This window comes from Helicoverpa armigera, chromosome 10 (assembly GCF_030705265.1).
Source record: "Helicoverpa armigera isolate CAAS_96S chromosome 10, ASM3070526v1, whole genome shotgun sequence".
Lineage (NCBI taxonomy): Eukaryota > Metazoa > Arthropoda > Insecta > Lepidoptera > Noctuidae > Helicoverpa > Helicoverpa armigera.
The window spans coordinates 10,605,461-10,625,528 of NC_087129.1; the positions used below are offsets into that span (position 1 = coordinate 10,605,461).

The following is a 20,068-nucleotide window of genomic DNA, read 5'->3' on the forward strand; positions in this document are numbered from 1 at the left end:
GTCCAACTCCCTACTATGAAATCATCGAGATATTTCTCATTACTTACATTTATTGATTAGTTATCTCCATTACAAGTGTTATATCATATGACCATGTCGCAAGTCCTATTTGTTACCTACAATGTTATTGCTAAACTCTTATTAGATAAATATCTACTGCTTTCGGTGTTGTTAAATGATCTGATGTAACGTAGCTGGACTCCAATTATTTTATTGTAAATCACCCACACGTTTTAATCAAAGGAAAAAACTGGCTTTATGACTTCGAAAAGGTATGTTTTGTTAGAATTTTCGAATTCTTATACATTTTGGAAGCCAAATTCTATAAGATTGGAGCAAAATCTAAAGCAATACAGTCATTTGTTTTCGAGATAAAGGTAGAAGACTTTGGACTTCTTTCAATACAGTCTGAATACAAATGCCCGAACTCTAAAATAAGGTACGAACAGTAGATACCTTGTAGTGGGAGGATATAGTAAAAAGATTGTAATTTTTCGTCAAATCCGAAACAACTCTGGTTAACAGAACCATGTATAAGCCAGTAAACCAAATTTAGTAAGCCTAAGCACTAACAAGAAGACAAAACCAGGTTTAACGCCAGTTACACACAAAGTTAGGTGCAAAGTTTTGCACAACTTGACAAACTATGCGGAGTGAACTTCATGAGTCTTGCTTAGTTCTCTTTGATTTGCGTGTGGATAGAACTCAAGTGGAGTTATGTGAGGAATCTCATGACATTTAGAACCTATTATAGTTGTGCTGTATAGGAATTACGCATGTAGCAGATAAGTTCGTGATTGGAACTATTGGTATCTAATTCTCTCTCTTGATACTTGGTCATAGATAAAATGGGTTCCCAAATTATAATCAGATTTGTTTTTGTTCATAGTGTAGCTTATCCTGCTATCTATCTTTATCATCAGCCATATCCCTCCCTAATATTTATAAGAATGTTCCAATTCCTTATCTCTTTTTAAATTGATGACATTAATCAGATCCTTATTGAGGCTTTCAAGTGGATGATTCATTCCCGCTGTGTGTGCAGCGTGAGGGAGTGTCAGACTCTTACTGACTAGAACTAACCATGTTCCTTCCTCAAGCCCTTTATGTACCAGGGCCGCGGTAACTCTTTCGAACAATCCTGCAGCCCTTGATTCATTCTACTTTCGATTAGTTTGAACAGAGTTTAAAATAACAAATAGTTTGGAGCACGCTACCAATCAACTTCCTACAATTTATCGTGCGGTATCGTTACCACCTGTGCGATAAGGAAACCACGTGAAACTAACATTAATTCTTGCGTTACCACCTGTGAATGATTCGAGTTCTTACTTAGTCTAAATAGCTGTGAACTAAATAGCTGTGCACTTGCTGTGAATGTGGATGGATATAGTGGAAGGTGATACGACCAAAGAAACGACAAATGGATCATGTATCGATATCAATATGGCTATAAAGAACGTTAGCACTTTTGAGATGATGAAAACTCACATTCAGATAAAGATCATGCAGCTTAGCTTGTCCAAAAATCGAAAAATACAGGAAAGATGTGATTTTCTTATGCCACAATTGTAAACGATTAAACACGACAAAGTGATGCAAACATAACTCTTCTGAGAACAAGGAAATCATTCTAAGAATCACAATAATCACGGAACATAAATGATGCGCAATTTGTCTAATGATAGGTAAACTATTAGTCGAGTGACTAGTGAAGTCATTTGGATAGAGACCAAAGGCTTTATAAAGCAAGGTCGTTAAGTTCTGTAGGCTGCCATCGTACACACACATGGACACTCAATATGTTTGATATGGCCGTCTATTCGAGTGAACGATATAGAACATATAGTTCACGTCAAATATTATTGCCATGATTATTGATGTCAAAGTACTCATAAATGCATGTTTTAGCTTGGGATTAGAGACAGACGTGTGTCTACAAACATCCAAATCATAGGACGCAGGTATTTTGCAAATATCAAATTGTCTTGTGATGTTGATTCTAGACACTTTGAGATAAAATTCTAAACACATTGAATTCAAACAATGGACGCGTCGGATCGTAAAAACTAAGATAGCTTTGTAAACTGGAATTCAATAAAGAAAATGACTGTTTTGCAACACACATCTTACCTAACACATAAAGTATATTTTGTCCCTACGCATTAACGTAGGTCTTAGTGCGAACTAGGTTTTAAGAACTGCAACTTATAGCAAGAATGGTCTTAAAGGACAGTTGTTCTCATTTAGCAAATCTAAGTCACCAATACGGTTCACGTCAAATACATTTGCTGCCCCTGTTAGAATCCTGGATATTGTGCCCCTGAACATGATGCATCTTCTGTATTTTGTTCTCAGATACCTACTACATCTTAGTTGTTCCTCAGTCACTAATAGGTCCAGCTTACAATAAGCTATGTTACTTGACACGAACCGAGCATCAGACAGTTGTGGACAACTATGTACACCCGGACACACAAGTATTTAGGTAAATTGCGTCCTAGTGTGGGATAGTCGACGCAATCAGCTTCGCGCTGTTTACGCTACAAGTAGGATAACTAGGTAAAGAGATAGCTACGTAGATAGTACCGACTCCGTATAATGTGGGACACTTTGGTCTGTTCTCACTAACACGGGCGACGCGATAAGGGAATTGTCAGTTGTTAGGGAACGTTTTTGGTCTGATTTTGGCGTTTTTTATGATGTTCAAGATTAACTTTTAGTGACTTAAGGTAATTTAGATTTTTTTTTGCTTTAGTCTTGTTCTTTGTGTCTAATACAATACGTGGTCAGTGTCAGTAGGTACATAAGATGATGGCAATTTATACCTATTTCATCTAAACTGATTCTAACTTTAAACATGGAATAGTAATGTGGTTTCAGGATACTCTGAGTACCTAATAGCTCAAATAGGGCATTAATGATGACATTCACTCATTTAACTCATTACAGTTTGGCGTTAATTATTTCGCTAATAGGATGGTAACATTGACGCATTTGCATCAGTTATTATAAACTGCACCACCAGTGCACGCTTATTCAAAGGTGTACTGAATGTATTTTACATAAAACTCGATTTAAATTAAGATTATTCGTGGCATAACTTAAGTTTGCGCGTGGCCGTACATTCACAAACCACGTAAACTATCAGACATTATTTTCAAACAACGTTTTGGAAACACGCCGTGTGGCCGGTCGGTTCCATTCACCAAAGAAAGGTGCACGACGATAAGAATGTAACTCCAATCAACAAGTACCGATGTGTCGATTATCTACGGTACTTACAAAAATGTGGACAGGTAGGTACCAGCGTTTCAACGAACCTACCCACCAACGGGACATTAATAGTCTGTAGCAAGTTGCAACCACGGAAACTCAATGATCTCTGATCTTTAGACTTACCACAAAAACTTCGTTAAAGAAAAATCCAAGAAATGTAAGCACAGAAAATACAAGAACTCGTTTTACACACACATGAGCATTAATTTCGATAGCACTTGAATCCACAATAATAGAAACACTAGCACAATTCGTAACTTGTTTTTAATCACTAAATATTTTTCGTTCGATAATACGCGGGAACCGTGATGAAACGCGGCGCGTACGTCCGTCACTTTGCGGTTATCACTCGCGACTAGTGAACGAATGGGAGCGCGAACGAAAGCACGGAATGTCGCGGTGACCGAATGGCGCGCGGAATACGAGGGCACGCGTTCATTCCGAACTTGTCTAGCACCTCACCTATGATTTAATGAAGCAGAATGGTTACCTTTATTTTTTTCATTTACTTTTTGCGGCATTTTATAAAACTTGTAAGAACACATTAAACTGCAATCTATCTTATCTTAATATATTCATACGATTAGCAACGAAGAAGTATCATCAATATAAAAAAGCATCACCTTGGTCTCTAATCCCAGTTTATCAAAGTGACGCCTTATCTTTTGAAACTTGATAAATAACTGCTACTATTCGAGTTATGCGAACTAAAACTTTCATTGTAATCGTGAAGGGAAACATGACGAGGAAATACACGTAATAATGAGCCTTGTAAAGCCTGTAAACGTTCGTAATGCCTCCTAGAGCGAGGAGGGGAATAGCTCACGTTGTGAAATAAACTATGCGGATAATGTATGGTCCCCTATAGCAATATCCTCCATCCTACGTACTCATATGGATGGTGCGGAGGTGGTTTTATCACATGCGTGTGAGGCAAGGGTTCTTGCTTTTTATCAAAACGTCAGCGGGTTTCATTCGTCGTCATTCAAGGATAATAACGAAATGGTTCATTTAATATGCAGCACATGTACAAACGAAATGTTGCTTCTCTCTCTCTCAAAGATAAACGTATACCTAAGTATCAAGATAATATCTAAACTCCTAGTTTTACCAGCTTAGCTTATCAAAAGCGCTTAATTTGACAGCGAATTTACTGATACAATAAACTACCAAAACTGGTACCGACTTTCATTGCTTTTATTGCACAGCATGACACCGAACCGAATCAATTTAATCCACTTCTCTAAGACAAACCGCCAAGGAAACAACTTGAACTACTTCCCCGATACGGCTATTTATGTCAAATTCATAAACACCTAAAGCTTTTGTTCTGAGCAACCTACTTTCGTGCATGTTTGTAGAAATAATTGACACTCGAGAAAGGCGGGTTAATAACATTTAATTATTATCGCTTTAAGTGAAGGGGGTAAGGTCGATAATTGCTTGGCGTTCTGCTGTTTCTCATGGCATGCCATCATACTGTGGGGTCCGATGTCCGGTTGGTTATCTGACTACCCGTTTCCTTTCTTCATTGACGCGTGCACTTTCTTATGAAGTTTTATATTGTGATGCTCGACGGTTGATGCATTTTATTATTGTGTCTATTTATGCTTGTGACGAAGACAACATCCATTGCATTTCTTTGTATCAACGGACATGAGATGAATAAGTAAAATGAAACGTGCATAGAAGTGTAAAGGAGCTGTCATGAAATATTTCTTATTTATTAAAACAACAAAGAGATATGAGATATAATAACTAAAAGAAGTTCGAAACACGCGATCTAAACTTAATATTAGACGTACATACCTACTTCTAAAAAGAGGATTTTATAATCATGTCCTAATACAAGAATCAGATTCCAAAAGCGCTTAATGGCCATCCACGGATATCTGTTTTGGGTGTTTCCGTAAAGGTCACGACTCACAGTATCCATAATGATCAAACTTCGAGGAAAAGCCGGTCTTAATAATGAAGGGCTTCCAAAAAACGGGCCAGATCAGAACGTGTAAGTGCTTTATTTTTAGGACACACGTTTACAGTACTTCGCAAGGAAAAAGGGGCCACATTTTTTATTCAGCAGCGTTTAAAATGTTCGCAAAGTCCTAAAAGTTGAACGTGATTCCGAAATCTCGGAATCACAGCCGTTTTTATTGCGAAAGTGTTAAATATCACAGTTACGCGTAAGAGAAGCATGTAAATATGTTTCACGGATATAAATCTCGATCTAAAAAGCGTTGGAAAGCTGTGAAATGATTGGAACTAACGTACGCATGAATATGCAAAATTGTATGAGATCTCGCTTGGGGATTGTTTTTTCATTGTTTCTATTGGGTTCCTTGTTTAATGAAGCGCTTATAGATTCAACTTGTCGGAGGTATATTATGATCCATTTACCATAATTGAGACCAATGAAGTACCTTAACAATACCATTCAGTCAATGGCCGAAACACCATCCCACCTACATTAGTAACAAGAATTTGGAGCATAGTTTCCTGCAGTTAAGGTAGCAGGCTTGCGGCGAGAGTACGGTACTATGACTGCGTAAAATAAGAAAAAAACCGCAAGCGAAGCCGCGGCAAAAACATGCGGGAACCAAGAATCGAACGACATAATTGCATCGATTTATTGCATCGAACCTAGTTCGTTCGTGAGAATGTATTTTTCTATTTAAATCATTAGTTAAGTAACGATCTACATTTTGCGTTTATTGCAAAACTTGTAGGCTGCATTATTTCACGTAGGTTATTTCCTTTGGTGAAATACCTTTGTTTTGCACTTTCGTTTGAGGAAAATGCCTGGAGATTGCGAGCAGCCAGTGGCATGTATATTTCAATATTATTGACTAACTTTTTCACACTGAGCATCATGGAATATCAGAAATCGATGATCGATGAAGTCAAAGGATTGTTTAGCACTGCTTAGTGGTTCAATTGACTAGTTTTTTTTTCTTTTTATTTACTTTGCGGTTTCGCAGACCAACGACCTACAATGCCGCATTTTTTTGTAGTTTTTACGAAATCTGTAAGATTTTAGTTACTTACACTCTCAGTTATACTAGATTGATTGATAGTTGATGATGTAATGTGCAACACATTGTTACATTCGAACCATGCTGATTGATTGATTTATAGCATTCGTAATAAAAGAACAATAGATTTCCCTCAATATACTTCTTCAAGCATAGTCTAGTTACATAGCTTCTCCTTATTGACGAGTAAAAACATTAGAATTTCTGTTATATTACCCCTCTATGAGGAAAAGTCAGATAGCAAAGCAAATAATTGAAGAACATGTAAAAAAATCATGCCACTGTAAGTAGAACTTGATACTTATGGATATACGTTAGTGTGTGTGAAACCCATTTAAGCATATAAGTCATCTTTAAAGGCAATTAGGTATGTAATAACAACTACATTAATAAGTAAACTATTTATTCTTTGTTCTTCTCTAATTATACTACTTGTGTAAGTACTTAAATTTCATTAACAGCCTTATCAATCTTAGTGCGTAATTCTCAATATAACTTTAAGTGGAGTTTCACTGTTTCTAATTTTCTCCGAAAAGCTCAATTTGGAAATAATTTCAACTTCGTTAATTTGACTTGAGCCAAACTAATTTACTGTAGTAATTGTATACTGTATTTGTTATTTACACACTTTTGTTTCGAGGGTCAATTTCTTTTGTAAATTCTGTAAACGATGGAATTAATAAGTGAATTTAAACGCCTTCAATAATATTTTTTAATGTATTTAGTAACAAGCACATAAATATTATAGTCTTCTGTAACTTAAGCCTTAATTACTTCCGCGACAGGAAAAAATATTAATCGCATTATGAGCAAATGCGATAATTCCTGATAAAAACATGATTTAATGTAACGTATGCTTTTGCAAAGAAGACCCGTGTGGAATGTGAATGGCCATAGCGTGTAGTTGATAAATTCTAATATTAATCTGTTAATCCTTTAATTAATGCTGGTAGACTATAACTATTGCGTAGGTTAATACTAAGTATGCTAATGTTACCCAAGTATAAAGCTGAAGCGTCCGCTAGTCTTAGGAACTACTGGTCAGATTTGAAAAAAAACCTGTCTTATCAAGTCTGAAACTTGATAAATGGACTAATTGAATGTAGTTCCCACGTTTTCCTAAATACTCAAGATTTAATTACCCAACGAAGCTTTGAGTTGGGTACTTAATAAAATAAAACTATAAAATCATGTTCCTACCTACTATTGAAAATCAACCTTTGTTGCAATATTTTAAAACAGAAATACGCTAAAAACTCTCTTATCAAAAACAAAAACGAAACAATTGCCTATCATCATTCCATCTATGGTGCGACACCAAATAGGTAAATGACATCGCGGATGAACGAAAGAACGAATGAATGGTTCTATTTAGGCGGGATCATTGATAGCCAGATTCACGGGTCGTGTGTAGAATACTTTATAATCGAACGTTCCAAAGCCGGCATACTTTGCGGATAAACTGCCTACTGCGTGTAGGTGGCTCTCAGACTACCACGCGTCTTTATACAATGCAGTGAGGCCCACTAGGGCCAAAGCCTGCCGGGCTGCGGGATTGTTCGAAAGAGTGAAGAAAGAACGTGGTGGGTTTGTGTCAGTAAGACTCTTGAGGGGACTTTCATTCTCATTTGATGATTTTCCCATCAAAAACCCAAGAAAAGTCATAGTGTTTTCAATTTGTTAGGCTTTTAGTAAATATACGTCACCTTACGATATTGAACACTGTTTAACGTGCCACCTCGTTATATTATAAACTGTCCAAAAAACTGTGTGTATAGGTATCATATTAAGACGATAAAAAACTTACCCCCTTTTCCTCCATTGTGTTTGTGTCTGTTGTGTGTTCCTATCTCAAATTGCGAGCAGGCATTCACTAAGTATGAACAATTTTAACATAGCCAGAAGCGCGCACCAAAATGTACCGCATGGTAGTGTGTGATCCACCATACTTTACTCTGATTAGCGTACATTGCGTGCCCTTAGGGTTATGTGTATGGGAAACTATAGGGAAAGCCCTCTTGTTCAGTTCTACCTTGTTATCATTGTTCGAAGAATCGTAACAGTTAACCGCGGTTAGTTGAGACTTCTCGTTAAGTTATAGCTTCCCAATGTTTATGTTCCATGGTAATAAGAGCTAGTGCTAGGTATGGATATTGAGGTCTTTGATCTTAATCCTTGATTGAACTAAAAGTTATGTTTTAGGCAATCTATCCATCTGTTCTTCGGTATACTCTTCCCTGTCCATTGTCCATAGAACACTGTTCTTAGGATATAATGTGTCATTCCTACTCATGATATCCCCATGCCGTAGGCTTATCATTCTTCAGGCACTTTTCATCGTTGTATCTCATTATCAATCCTAGTTAACCACTTCATCTCTGCTACAGAAATTATTTCTTATCCATTTTTTTCAATACTCTCTACAACATGGTTCAAGCTTTCTAGTACTGAAATAAATTTTCTAATTGTTCTGCAGGATCCCTAATTACATTCATATCTTAACAATTTAGACCGGTCAAGGCAGTACTGTTAGCAAAAAGCATTCCAATTTCAATTTCTAAAAATAGAACTACCCAACGAAAAATACCGATTGCATCAGAATACGTCAGTTGGGTTGTTTGGAAACTAGACCCGGAACAATTCAAGTGAGTTCGGTAGTCGACGGCTACAGTTCCCGTAGTCCCAATTAGCGTAGTTCGCATAGAACTACATGTGACCATTAGTCAGAACTGTGTTAAAAGTATTGCTGACGTGGTTTTAATTCAACTAGTGCTAACATTGATGGAAACTGTAAAATTGTTAACCTAGAATCAGTGTTGGGAAATGGAAAAATGTTATATGAACAATAACAATTTTCCCGACTTGTATTGAGTGAGCCGGAGAGCTGGTAATCATTTTTGAGTGGATGTTTGAGACATGTTGAGAACCTCTCCTGTCATGGGAGGTAACTTAGAACTACACACAGCTGACTGGCAAGTCTTGCAAAGAAATGGTCAGAAGTTAAAAAAAAAACTTTTGTCATAAATCAAATCTTAACATATATTTTTCTGCATGCTATTCGACAGGAAGCAAATTCTTACATAGACCAAAATACTTAACTATAAACACGAGAAGATACTGTTTAGAAATTAAAGCAATCTATATCTTCCGATTAATTCTCTATCTACAAGCAAACACACTGTAACTACTGCCAAGCATAATAGCCAAAATCAGATAAACCCCAGTATGTAACACGAGCCTTTCCCAACGAACAGTTGTTAAGAAACATTCGTATTTTCCCATTCCTTTCCCCGACCTTGTTCCTTAAGTGTTAGACCCTGTCTGGCTATCAGGTATCCAGAGCAGATCTCCTGAGTGTACATCGTGGAGCCAGTTTGGCTTATCACGGCCCGAGACATGACACTGCAAGTAACTGTACAGTTATCCATCCAATAGATAGTTTGACTACGCCCATGGTTCTTTGTGATTATGTAGGTGCAGATGAGGCGGGGATGTTTTAATGCCTATTTGCAGAAAAAGCTTTGAGGAAGAAAATTAAAAAATAAGTACATTAAAAATAGGCTAAGGATAAAATAATACATCATCCAATTTCCAATAATATTATACTCAGCACGAACTTACCTAATTCCAATAAAGTCACTCAAAATGTGGAGCATGTCCAAATTCACGTGATTACCATAGTACAGCAGTTTATTAAAATTACAACCATAGTATGTGTGTACCGATGTTTATCAATTCGTAAGCAAAAAGCATTCATTACTGCACCTACGTGGAATACTTGTTATAATTTTGTTTGCGTACTTGAATATTTGGTTCCATAAAATACAAAACAAAATTAAGGACCAATGCGCAGTTTTTGAGTAATTGTACGGGTAAATTATTACGTTCACCCGTATTTTTACTATAAGTTAAACAAACTTTTCCGCACAGAGACTACTATCTAATAGGCATTAAACAAACCAAGTCTCTTCTCCCACAATTTAGGTCCACCAAATACCGTTAGGAGCGATCGCCGAACCGCAAGTCCGATTGGTTACCTAATACCGCATCGTGCAAGGTCGATCAGTTATTCGCGATAATAACCATTATTATTGGCTATTTGCTTTGTTTTGTTGTCTTCTTTTGAACCTCTTTAATACCGGTACTTTAGAAGTACCGACGAAGCAGTGGCTTGTTAGATTTTTTCAAAGATTAAGTATGATATGAGCTTATTACTTGTCGGTGTAACGGTGAGTTTGGGTATTTGACTTGGAAGATGTCATTATTATAATTTTCTTTTGTTTTTCTTTTTTATATTTATTTGGGAAATGTATGGATTGAACCATATAAGGGTTTCATCTTTTTTCCTTTTGTCTATAGCAGTAAAGATATTCAATTTTATGTAATAAGTATGCTCATTTGAAGAACCAAACAAATACAAACATTGAAAGGCTTTTTGATTGGTAAAACTTTTCAGATTGCTTTTAAGGATGAAAATATATTGCGGTATTTATTTATTTAAATCGATCTCAGTGGCGTGCACTTGGAGAGGCCTATGTCCAGCAGTGGACTGCGATAGGCTGATGATGATGATGATGATGATGATGATTTATTTGAGCATCGAGTTTGGGATGTTTAGACGAAATTTACGAATTTCTAAGACAAGGCTACTCTCTACTATAGCTATAAGCTATAAGTCTACTATAGTACTCTTCACTATAGCTATAAGTCGACCTTAATTGAACACTAGTGGATGTTTCTGACACTAAGAATTAAAGTTTATCGAGAATAGATTTCAACTATGTTATCAGTAGGTAGGTATAGTGTATTAAAATAATTAATTTCAAACTCCATTACAACAGTTACTTCGTTGAAACAATTGAACATCCACGTGTTCTAAATCTGACGTAATTATAATCAATTTCGGATTAAAATACCAAAGCTGAAGTTGCCTTTCATTAATCGATCCTCATTTATTACGAAGAAAATGGAAAGTGCTCGTTCATGGTGTAAAATCTTTACATAAAATATTTTGAAAGGAGCACTTTTCACCTTGAGGAGCACTTTATCGTGACGGTGACAGATACCAAAATTATGAGAATATCTCTTAAGAGAATCTGAGAATCACTCTGAATCTGTAGCGCCCTTGTAACTTGGTGGAAATTCTTAGCGCCCTTGAAGACGGAATCTGATGAAGGGATGATAGGTGCAATGATTGTTAAAGGAGTTTTGGAGATTTTATTGCGTAGTGGTTATTTTTAGATCGCTTGAGTTAAAAATAAATGTGGAACGCTCGTTTTTAAATGTGCAAGTAAAATAAATTCTAGAAAGTAAAGAAAAGAAATACGAAAATATTAATTTTAGACATAATCACAAGTCTAAGTATCTACTTACAGAAAAATAAAATGATAATTGGTAAAAACAGTTTCTGTTGTGGAAAAACATTTACAATTCCTCACAAAACATCCTTACTTTGATTTAGCTTTTAAATCAAACATTAAAAACAAAATCAATAAGTAACTAACCAACCAAAGACCAATCGTGGGCGAGAATCAATTGTGTTGCTACTAAAAAATCTAATTCTCCATCAAATAAGCAAACAGCGGGACGGAAGCGGGGAGCGAGCGATGCAATCAGTGTTCAGGAAACGACAATTTGGCGACAATTTCTCGTCGCTCGCCGTCGCGCCCTCGCGCCGAGAATTAACGCTTTCAGTGTGGGCCGGACTCTAATGTCAACTCACTTTGTGTGTGTGAGTTCGTGTGTGAGTAGAGCCCTAGTGAGTGGGTGAGTTTGCCCGTGAGTGAGTTAATTTGTGTAACCGGTTGTGATTTGACATGTTAAATGTGCGGAAAATGTTTGGAGCTTTTTTAAGTTATTTTTGTTCGGGAAACGGATTTGTCACCAATCTAAAGCTCATATTCTTAGTTGAAATCATAAATGCGGATTTATAGCCTTAGGAAATATAATTTCCAACAAATCATATAGCAAATACATTATTGCAAAACTGAGCAAACAATAGGCTTTTCATTTGCTTACAAAGCATTAAAGTTTATAGTAAGCTGTAATGAATCTCTGTTCTCTTCAATGACCAATATATTATCTTCAAGCAAAGACATGCGACATCCGTGTCGGACGTACCTACTTAGCTGGATAATTTTACCGCTTTTAAAGGCATTATTTTTGTTTTTGAAGCATTAATTGCTTCTTAAGCATTAAACACAACATTGAAGTGTGTAGGAACTATCGGCGACGTTAAAACGAACCATTCACTGCCAATTTCTCACAGAAAAGTTCGAAAGACAGCAATAGAACACAGATGGTTTGTAGGTTGTAGTGAGTATATAGAAATTTGTATGGCTCTCTGTAATCTTAAAGAGGAAATATTTGTTTGTTTGTTTGTACCCAAAAGAATCCGAAACTACTAAACTGATATGAAAAATTATTTCACTCTTGGAAAGCTACAGTTTTCCTGAGAACATAGCCCATATTTTAGGCATTAATTCTCACGGGAAACTGCGGGAAATCGGCTAAGTAATTTTATAGGTAGTTATTTTATGGGACCTTTAATTTGAACAAAATATATTTAGATACGAATACAACTATCTGATAAGCCTCATCGAACGATGCAAAAATAATATTTAAATGTACAGCGGATTATATCGTCATAATCCCATAAGTACATACCATTAGTATTTTATCATATATAATACTTAAAGGATATTAGCTACCCGAGTTATTTTTACAACACAACCCGCGTGTTTTGATAACATTACTTCTTACACAATTAATAACTTTGCATGAATGAATTGATGACGTAAATTAATATTCATATCTAAATCCAAAACGGATAATAGAGATATTTCTACAATATAGTTAGGTACGAATAGTTTTATTCAATAAGCCGTTTATGTAACTATTTTCAAGAAAGACTTTTTGACCTCCACCTTTTTTGAAGACGGTAAAAAAAACTGAGACACACTATAAAAGATTTGCTACATCGCGACGCATGAAGAAACTACTAGGTAAATCCATTATCTCTGTAAAATTATAATACTTTAGTTCCTACTTCTGATAGGTAGTAAGAAATTCGGTTACTGCAAAGTTGAATTCTAACAGTACTGGTATAGGATTCAAAACAAAATATTTCATTCAAAGAGGTGCTATATTTTGTCATAAAAGTACTTACATTTACAATGCTTATAAAATTACCAATATACCTATTAAGGATCAAGAGTTTTATTATTTAGATAACCACTATATCCTTTTTAGGGTTCCGTAGCCAAAATGGCAAAAACGGAACCCTTATAGTTTCGTCATGTCCGTCTGTCCGTCTGTCCGTCTGTCCGTCTGTCACAGCCGATTTACTCGGAAACTATAAGTACTACAGTGATGAAATTTGATGGGAATATGTGTTGTATGAACCGCTACAAAAATATGACACTAAATAGTAAAAAAAAGAATTGGGGGTGGGGCCCCCCATACATGTAACTGAGGGATGAAATTTTTTTTTTCGATGTACATACCCGTGTGGGGTATCAATGGAAAGGTCTTTTAAAATGATATAAAGTTTTCTAAAAAACATTTTTCTTAAAGTGAACGGTTTTTGAGATATCAGCTCTCAAAGTCGTAAAAAGTATGTCCCCCCCCCTCTATTTTTATAACTACGGGGTATAAAATTCTAAAAAAAATAGAGGTGATGCATGCTAATTATCTCTTTCAACGATTTTTGGTTTGATCAAAGTATCTCTTATAGTTTTTGAGATAGGTTGATTTAACTGTAATTTACGGAACCTTTCGTGCACGAGTCCGACTCGCACTTGGCCGGTTTTTAATTGAGTAATAATGTATATTATTTTATTTACTAGATATAGGTTGGTACATTAATTGTGCAATCATCCCCCTTAATTACTGTTCAAGTATTTTATTAATCAAATTAGCATATTATAGTTCGGCCGTTCAGAGAATGCGTTCCTGACACCTATCAGTTAGTCACGACTAGTGATGGGCACAACATAATACTGAGTTCGTTACCGTTCCCCCAAAATAAACCGCCGCATTATTTTAAGATTATTTTCGTTTTAAATTGGCGGAATCATTTAAAATTTATATTTTAGTTATTTAAGTGGAAACCAAAAAAAGGTAATATTCATATAATAAAATCGTTTTATTTATTCTTTGTTACAAAGTTACAATCTGTATTTCTATGCAATAAAGTAAGTACATTGAATTGAATGTGCGTACAGAATGTTAATCAGACTCCGATTCGCTTGAGGAGGTGGTGTCTTCATCATCATCTTCGCCTACGTGTATATTACGTGTATATTAGGTATTATCAATAACAGAATCAATCCTGATATCGGTCAAAATCTTCCAAAATCAGGTTTTTAGAGCTCTACCTCACTGGGACGCCATGGCGACGTCGCCAGCGGCACAGGTCTGGCTACTTCTGGCATCCAAATGTCGCCAAGTCGAGTGGCCATGGCGTCTCGACAGTCAATTGTTTACGTCGTCGCTCAAGAAATTGCAAGCTGACTGGCGACCACATTGGCGACTGTGTGAGGGAGGTGCGCTTTACCGTGTACATTATAGTGGCTACTGTGGCCACGTCGCCAAGTTGCCACGGTAGCCAGAAGCCACATAGGGAACTGTAGCTCGTGGCCACGCCTCCAATTTGGCGACGTTACCAAACCGTCGCCAAGTGAGTTAGGTTCCATACATTTCAATACTAACTGCTTGGATACGTAGCCGGCGACGTCGCCATTGGCGTCCTAATGAGGCAGGGCACTTAGTCTTAGCGCACGAAACGACAACAAATGACTATTTAGCGTCACAAAATGACGGCCCATGATGCCATTTGGGGTTACCATTTTCAACCTAAATATAAAATGCTACTTTCTTTCGCGCGTTCAGTTTGATCATAGTTTTATTTTTATATTTCATAAAAGTTATCCTATAGTCCATTATTTTCAAATTCTTAAAAAGAAAAACAAAACGTATTATTTTATATTATAAGTATAACTGTATAAGAACCATCAACCAGAACAGATTACGATACTTGCCTGTTATTTTTAGCACAGCACTACAAATATAAAGCGCTGACATAACCTTGTAATAGCGCAGTATAGATTTAGAAAAATATTGTTTACCAAGTTATTTGACACTCAATTTGGCACAAAATTACAACATTCATTGATTATTATTGATATAATAATGTTGTTTTAATGCTCAACAATTGTTAAAACGATAAACAACCAGCAAAAATATTTTTATCGTACTGCAACGCCATTACAAAGTTACGTCGTCAGTTCAATCGCGATGTGTCAGAAACGCATTCTCTGAGCGGCCGAACTATAATGTGTTACAATATTGATTCGTGATCGTATCTCGGGCGCCATTGTTCTAGCATTTGTAATCTTCGACAAAACATATGTCACCTCATGCGACGTACATACATTATTATTCAGATTTGTTGAATATTATCTTAATCCGTATCCGGTATTTAATTTTTATTGTGCGATGTATAAGATAGCCTTCTCTAGTAGTTATGTAGGTCTGTATAAAGTTATCGACGCATTTTCAAAAGTTGGCACAAGTAAAATTCATTTGTAGCTGCATGCAGTACATTTATATTTATTATTAGGTATTTTTGCGATATCTTTTTCACATAAATTTTACATGAAATCAAATCTATAAATAGTAAGACCTATTACTATTTATAAATAAATAACCAATCAACCAAATAACCTAGTAAATTATTAAGTAAGTTTTTCTGAGTTTTTTAATGTTGAATTCGCCCTCTTTACATAATAACTCTTTTCCTACTACATCAGAAAAAGCATTTTTTGCTTGTAGACTTGTAGGTAACTGAAATCCGATTAAAAAACAAAAACTAAAATACATCAATGCAGAAGATTTTTCCGTTCAATATTTCAGGATACAAAGTGCACATAGCTTCTATTTTTCGGCTTAATCCGATCACCGGTCAAAGAAAATAAAATAAAGATGGAAACTAAGGGATAAACATTTTTCAGAGCTATAAAATGCATTAGTCATAGTCTAGAATGTGAGCTTGATTCACAATGGAATCCGGACTTCGGTACACCCCGTGCATACCGGATTTTATCTTCAACATTCTTGCTTCTGTAAGGACATAACCTGTAACGACATATTTTCTCTTTCACTCCTTAGTTAAATGATCTAGTATGACAGAGATAGAGTACTCAACGGTCACATTTCAGGCAGAATACAGTATTGTCAACTGTTTTACGTATATTCTTGTTATTTTTCGATATTTGATTTGTCTTTTCATAATAAGTATGTCTCAAGAATACTACATTTCATTCTGAATTCTAAAATACAACTTAATGTATGAAATATCTTTGGTATTTCGAAATAATATTTTAGCTTAAAAATATTTGATATCTACTCGAGCTCACGAGCTTATTCTAAAAATAAAGTTTCAGTTCACGTGAGAAAATGTTCGGTCATAATTTTTCCAGTACTGTTATCTACAATATTGTTCGATTGCTGAAGTGTTCATAAATTTCCCGACTAATGCACAAGAAATAATGACATTATACAGTTTGACGCAGTTTGCGTGCCTACCCGCTGTATTATAAACAGGGTTGCCACTCTTCAGAGAATATTTCAGCTAAGTTAATAATGTTGTGAAAGCAAAACTCTGTTTTGTCACGTCTTTTGGGAGACAATAAATTTTAGAAATGTTGACGATTTTCAAGAAAAGTGAGACCTACTTCTAAAATGTTGGTCGATATATTTTAGATACTTAGAAAGTCTTTTTTGAGGTTCACCTAACTTAAAAGCTCCCATTTATAAGAATATGTATTTATGTGTATTCTATGTGGATCGATAATGTAGAAGCTTCGTCTTTGTATCTGACAGATGCACTTTACTTCCCACTCAAGACCGGTGGCTTTAAGGCACGTAGAATGTCAAACATCAGCTTAGGTGACCCATCCACATACCTTTCCAAATATATCTTATAACTGTGTGGTTCATCATCTGTCTAGCATTTTCCTTACTATGTTGGGGTCGACTTCCAATTGGATTCAACAGTATACCAGTGTATTATATCGAACAACTGCTTTACAGACCTCCTCGATCCAGTTACTCGGACAATCCGATACCCCTTGGTGTAACTGATGGTCAGAGTTTTTGCTTCGGACGTACAGCTTAAGTTACTCAGCCAAGAACCGGTGCTGTTGTTACTGGACCATTATATCTTCAGTCTAATTACCAAAACCTAATGACATAAGCCCGATCTAAGAAGAATAAATCCACAAAATTAAGGGTAGCTACCCTAACGACGGGGCAATGACTCGCGATTAGCCAACACGCCACAGTGACCTAATGCGACTAAATTAGCTTTTTATATAACACGTTTATTATATAGGCCGGCTAATGGCTTGATTTATTAATTATTTTTGTTATGCTTTGTAAGGGTGTCTGCGTAAGCAATGATTTGGTGACTTGTAAAATTATAAAACGTTTAACTTAGTATCTTTTGTGGTGTATATTTGGCCGTTTATTTTTGGCTCAATATTATATGACACCGAGTTTAAATATTAAAGAAATCAAACGAAGTTTATACCTATAGATTAAGGCTGCCCACTCCGTCCAATAAATCGGTGACGGATTTTTTTGTAGGAAAAGAATAGAAGACTCTGATAGCAATAATGCAACGTACACTTCCTAAAACAAATCGGTAAGACAATCCTATTCAAAATGTCCTACAAAAAATCGGACCGATTTATCTGTCTATAACAATTATGACGTGGGGGGGCAATCTTAAAATTTTCCACACCTTAGCTTTTAGGTACCTAAAATTTTGAGGATATAATAATTTAATTTCCCCTTACACTTCATTCTTTAGGGTAATTCTACCAAGGATTAGTAGAATGAATATATCTCCCCCGTTCTTACGTTAATTACCCACCCCTTATAACTTACCTGCTCACCTACATACGTAGCTACGGACATATTTATGTGTTTATCTCATGGCGTGCGTGATCCGACTGGATGCTGGGAGTGAGACATGCGACAGATTCAGTCAGAAGTACTGTTGGAAAGCTTTCACGATACAAAACCGTATTGTTTCTTTAAAGCAACTCCCATGTTCTATAATAAATAAAACTAAAAGTATGATGACTTTTTGCCTTAGCATTAGGAGTGTCAATAATCCCCAACTTTCGACATACACTTATATTCACCCAGTGCTCAGAAAAGTCCATTTAGAATAGGGCGATATGTGAAATATAGGTAGCGCGTTTGATTACAAATTAAAAACAGACACAGTCATTTCAAAATTAGAAGCATATCTTCTTAAAATAGCTTTCTAGTACGACATCAACCTAATTAAATTGCTATTTAATGAACATATAAAACCTTCTGCACTTCCCTTTATACTGCCAATGCGTCACAGAGGCACTGCAATTAGCCGGCCCGGAAAATTGATTGCGATCGCCGTTTATATCGAAATAATTGTTATTCGCTACTGTTTTACAGCCGAACATATCCTGTATTCTTGTATATAGTACTTGTAAACCATCATAGTTTCCAGGCCGTAATATATCATAAGGAAATTAGAACGAGTCTTGTAATAGTTAAGTCTGTATTTACAACTAGCGGTTAGAGTTTATGTTCTCGAAAAGCGTTGTAGTAATTTAATTGATTAAGGTTATGTATATCAATTGCAATATTCCTGGTCAATAAATGAAGATCTGTTCTGCGATGAGGGGATTGATTTCATAATTCCTGAGACTGATTTGTGATGAGGTTGGTCTCCCATTTCGGTAAAAATGTGATCACTTCTTTTTAGAAAGTAAGTATAGGACCTCATATTTCTAACCCAATTTTCGATTTTTGCGAGAACTACATATGTATAATTTGACTTAATTTTTACAGTTTGGGCTTTCGGTAGATATATACTACATGCTAAAATTATGCATATTTACATCACCACTTCAAAACTCTATTTGCATCTATTACATTCTCAACCGTTCCTCTTCAATAATAAATTATACTAGATCGCGATATCCATGTAACTTTCCTCCACTAAAGTAATTAAGTCCCCGTCCAGTTCAAACGAACTGTTAACTCGAACGCCGCTAAATCAAATTGCCTGGTAGCACGGTAGTGGCGGTTGTGCCCATTAGAGAATCTGCTCCACCCACGGAAAACAAAATCACTAGTGGAGATGTCATAGCGCTGCGGGATTGTTCGAAAGAGTTACTGAGGCCCTGGTACTTAAAGGGCTTAAGAAGGAACATGATGGGTTTTAGTCAGTGAGAATCTGATACTCCCTTACACTGCTAACCTACAGAGGGAGGGGTCATTTGATGATTTTCCTGCAAAAAGAAGATGTTATACTTACTGCAAAATCTCCTTAGAAAGTGAGGCACCAAAATGTGGCTGTTTGTGGGACGAGGAACGTTACTAGCTCCATCTTTATACTCCCTCTATAGAACCCGCTTATTATTTTCAAAATAAAGTCGCCAATCAATCGAGACCAATCTTTGGCAATTTTTTGAATTGACAAGGAACCCGAATGCCTCGGCAGTTCTAGTCAGTCACTGATCACGCCTACACATACGTTACTTGACCTACAAGAAGCGGAGAAAAGCGGAGATGCCATAAGGTAGGTAGGTCCGCGTCTTATGACATCTCCACTTTTCTCCTTAATCCTGGCATCCCGCCATCTCCACTCTTTCCTTTCTCCGTGGCTCGACCAATAGGAGCGCGCGGATAAACTGGGA

At 36.2% G+C, this 20,068-nt stretch overlaps 1 protein-coding gene across 6 annotated transcripts in view; it reads right to left on the minus strand.

The window, feature by feature from the left end:
• The window catches only part of LOC110371020 (SH3 and multiple ankyrin repeat domains protein 2), a 218,359-nt gene that overhangs the window by 133,545 nt on the left and 64,746 nt on the right, over positions 1-20,068 (minus strand). Inside the window, exon 1 of one of the 6 annotated variants that reach the window (XM_064036442.1) lies at positions 3,403-3,646. The exons of the other annotated variants lie outside the window; for them this stretch is intronic. The gene's annotated coding sequence lies outside the window, so the exon portion shown is untranslated. Of the gene's footprint in view, positions 1-3,402; positions 3,647-20,068 lie in introns of those variants that run through there. 6 annotated transcript variants of the gene reach the window in all.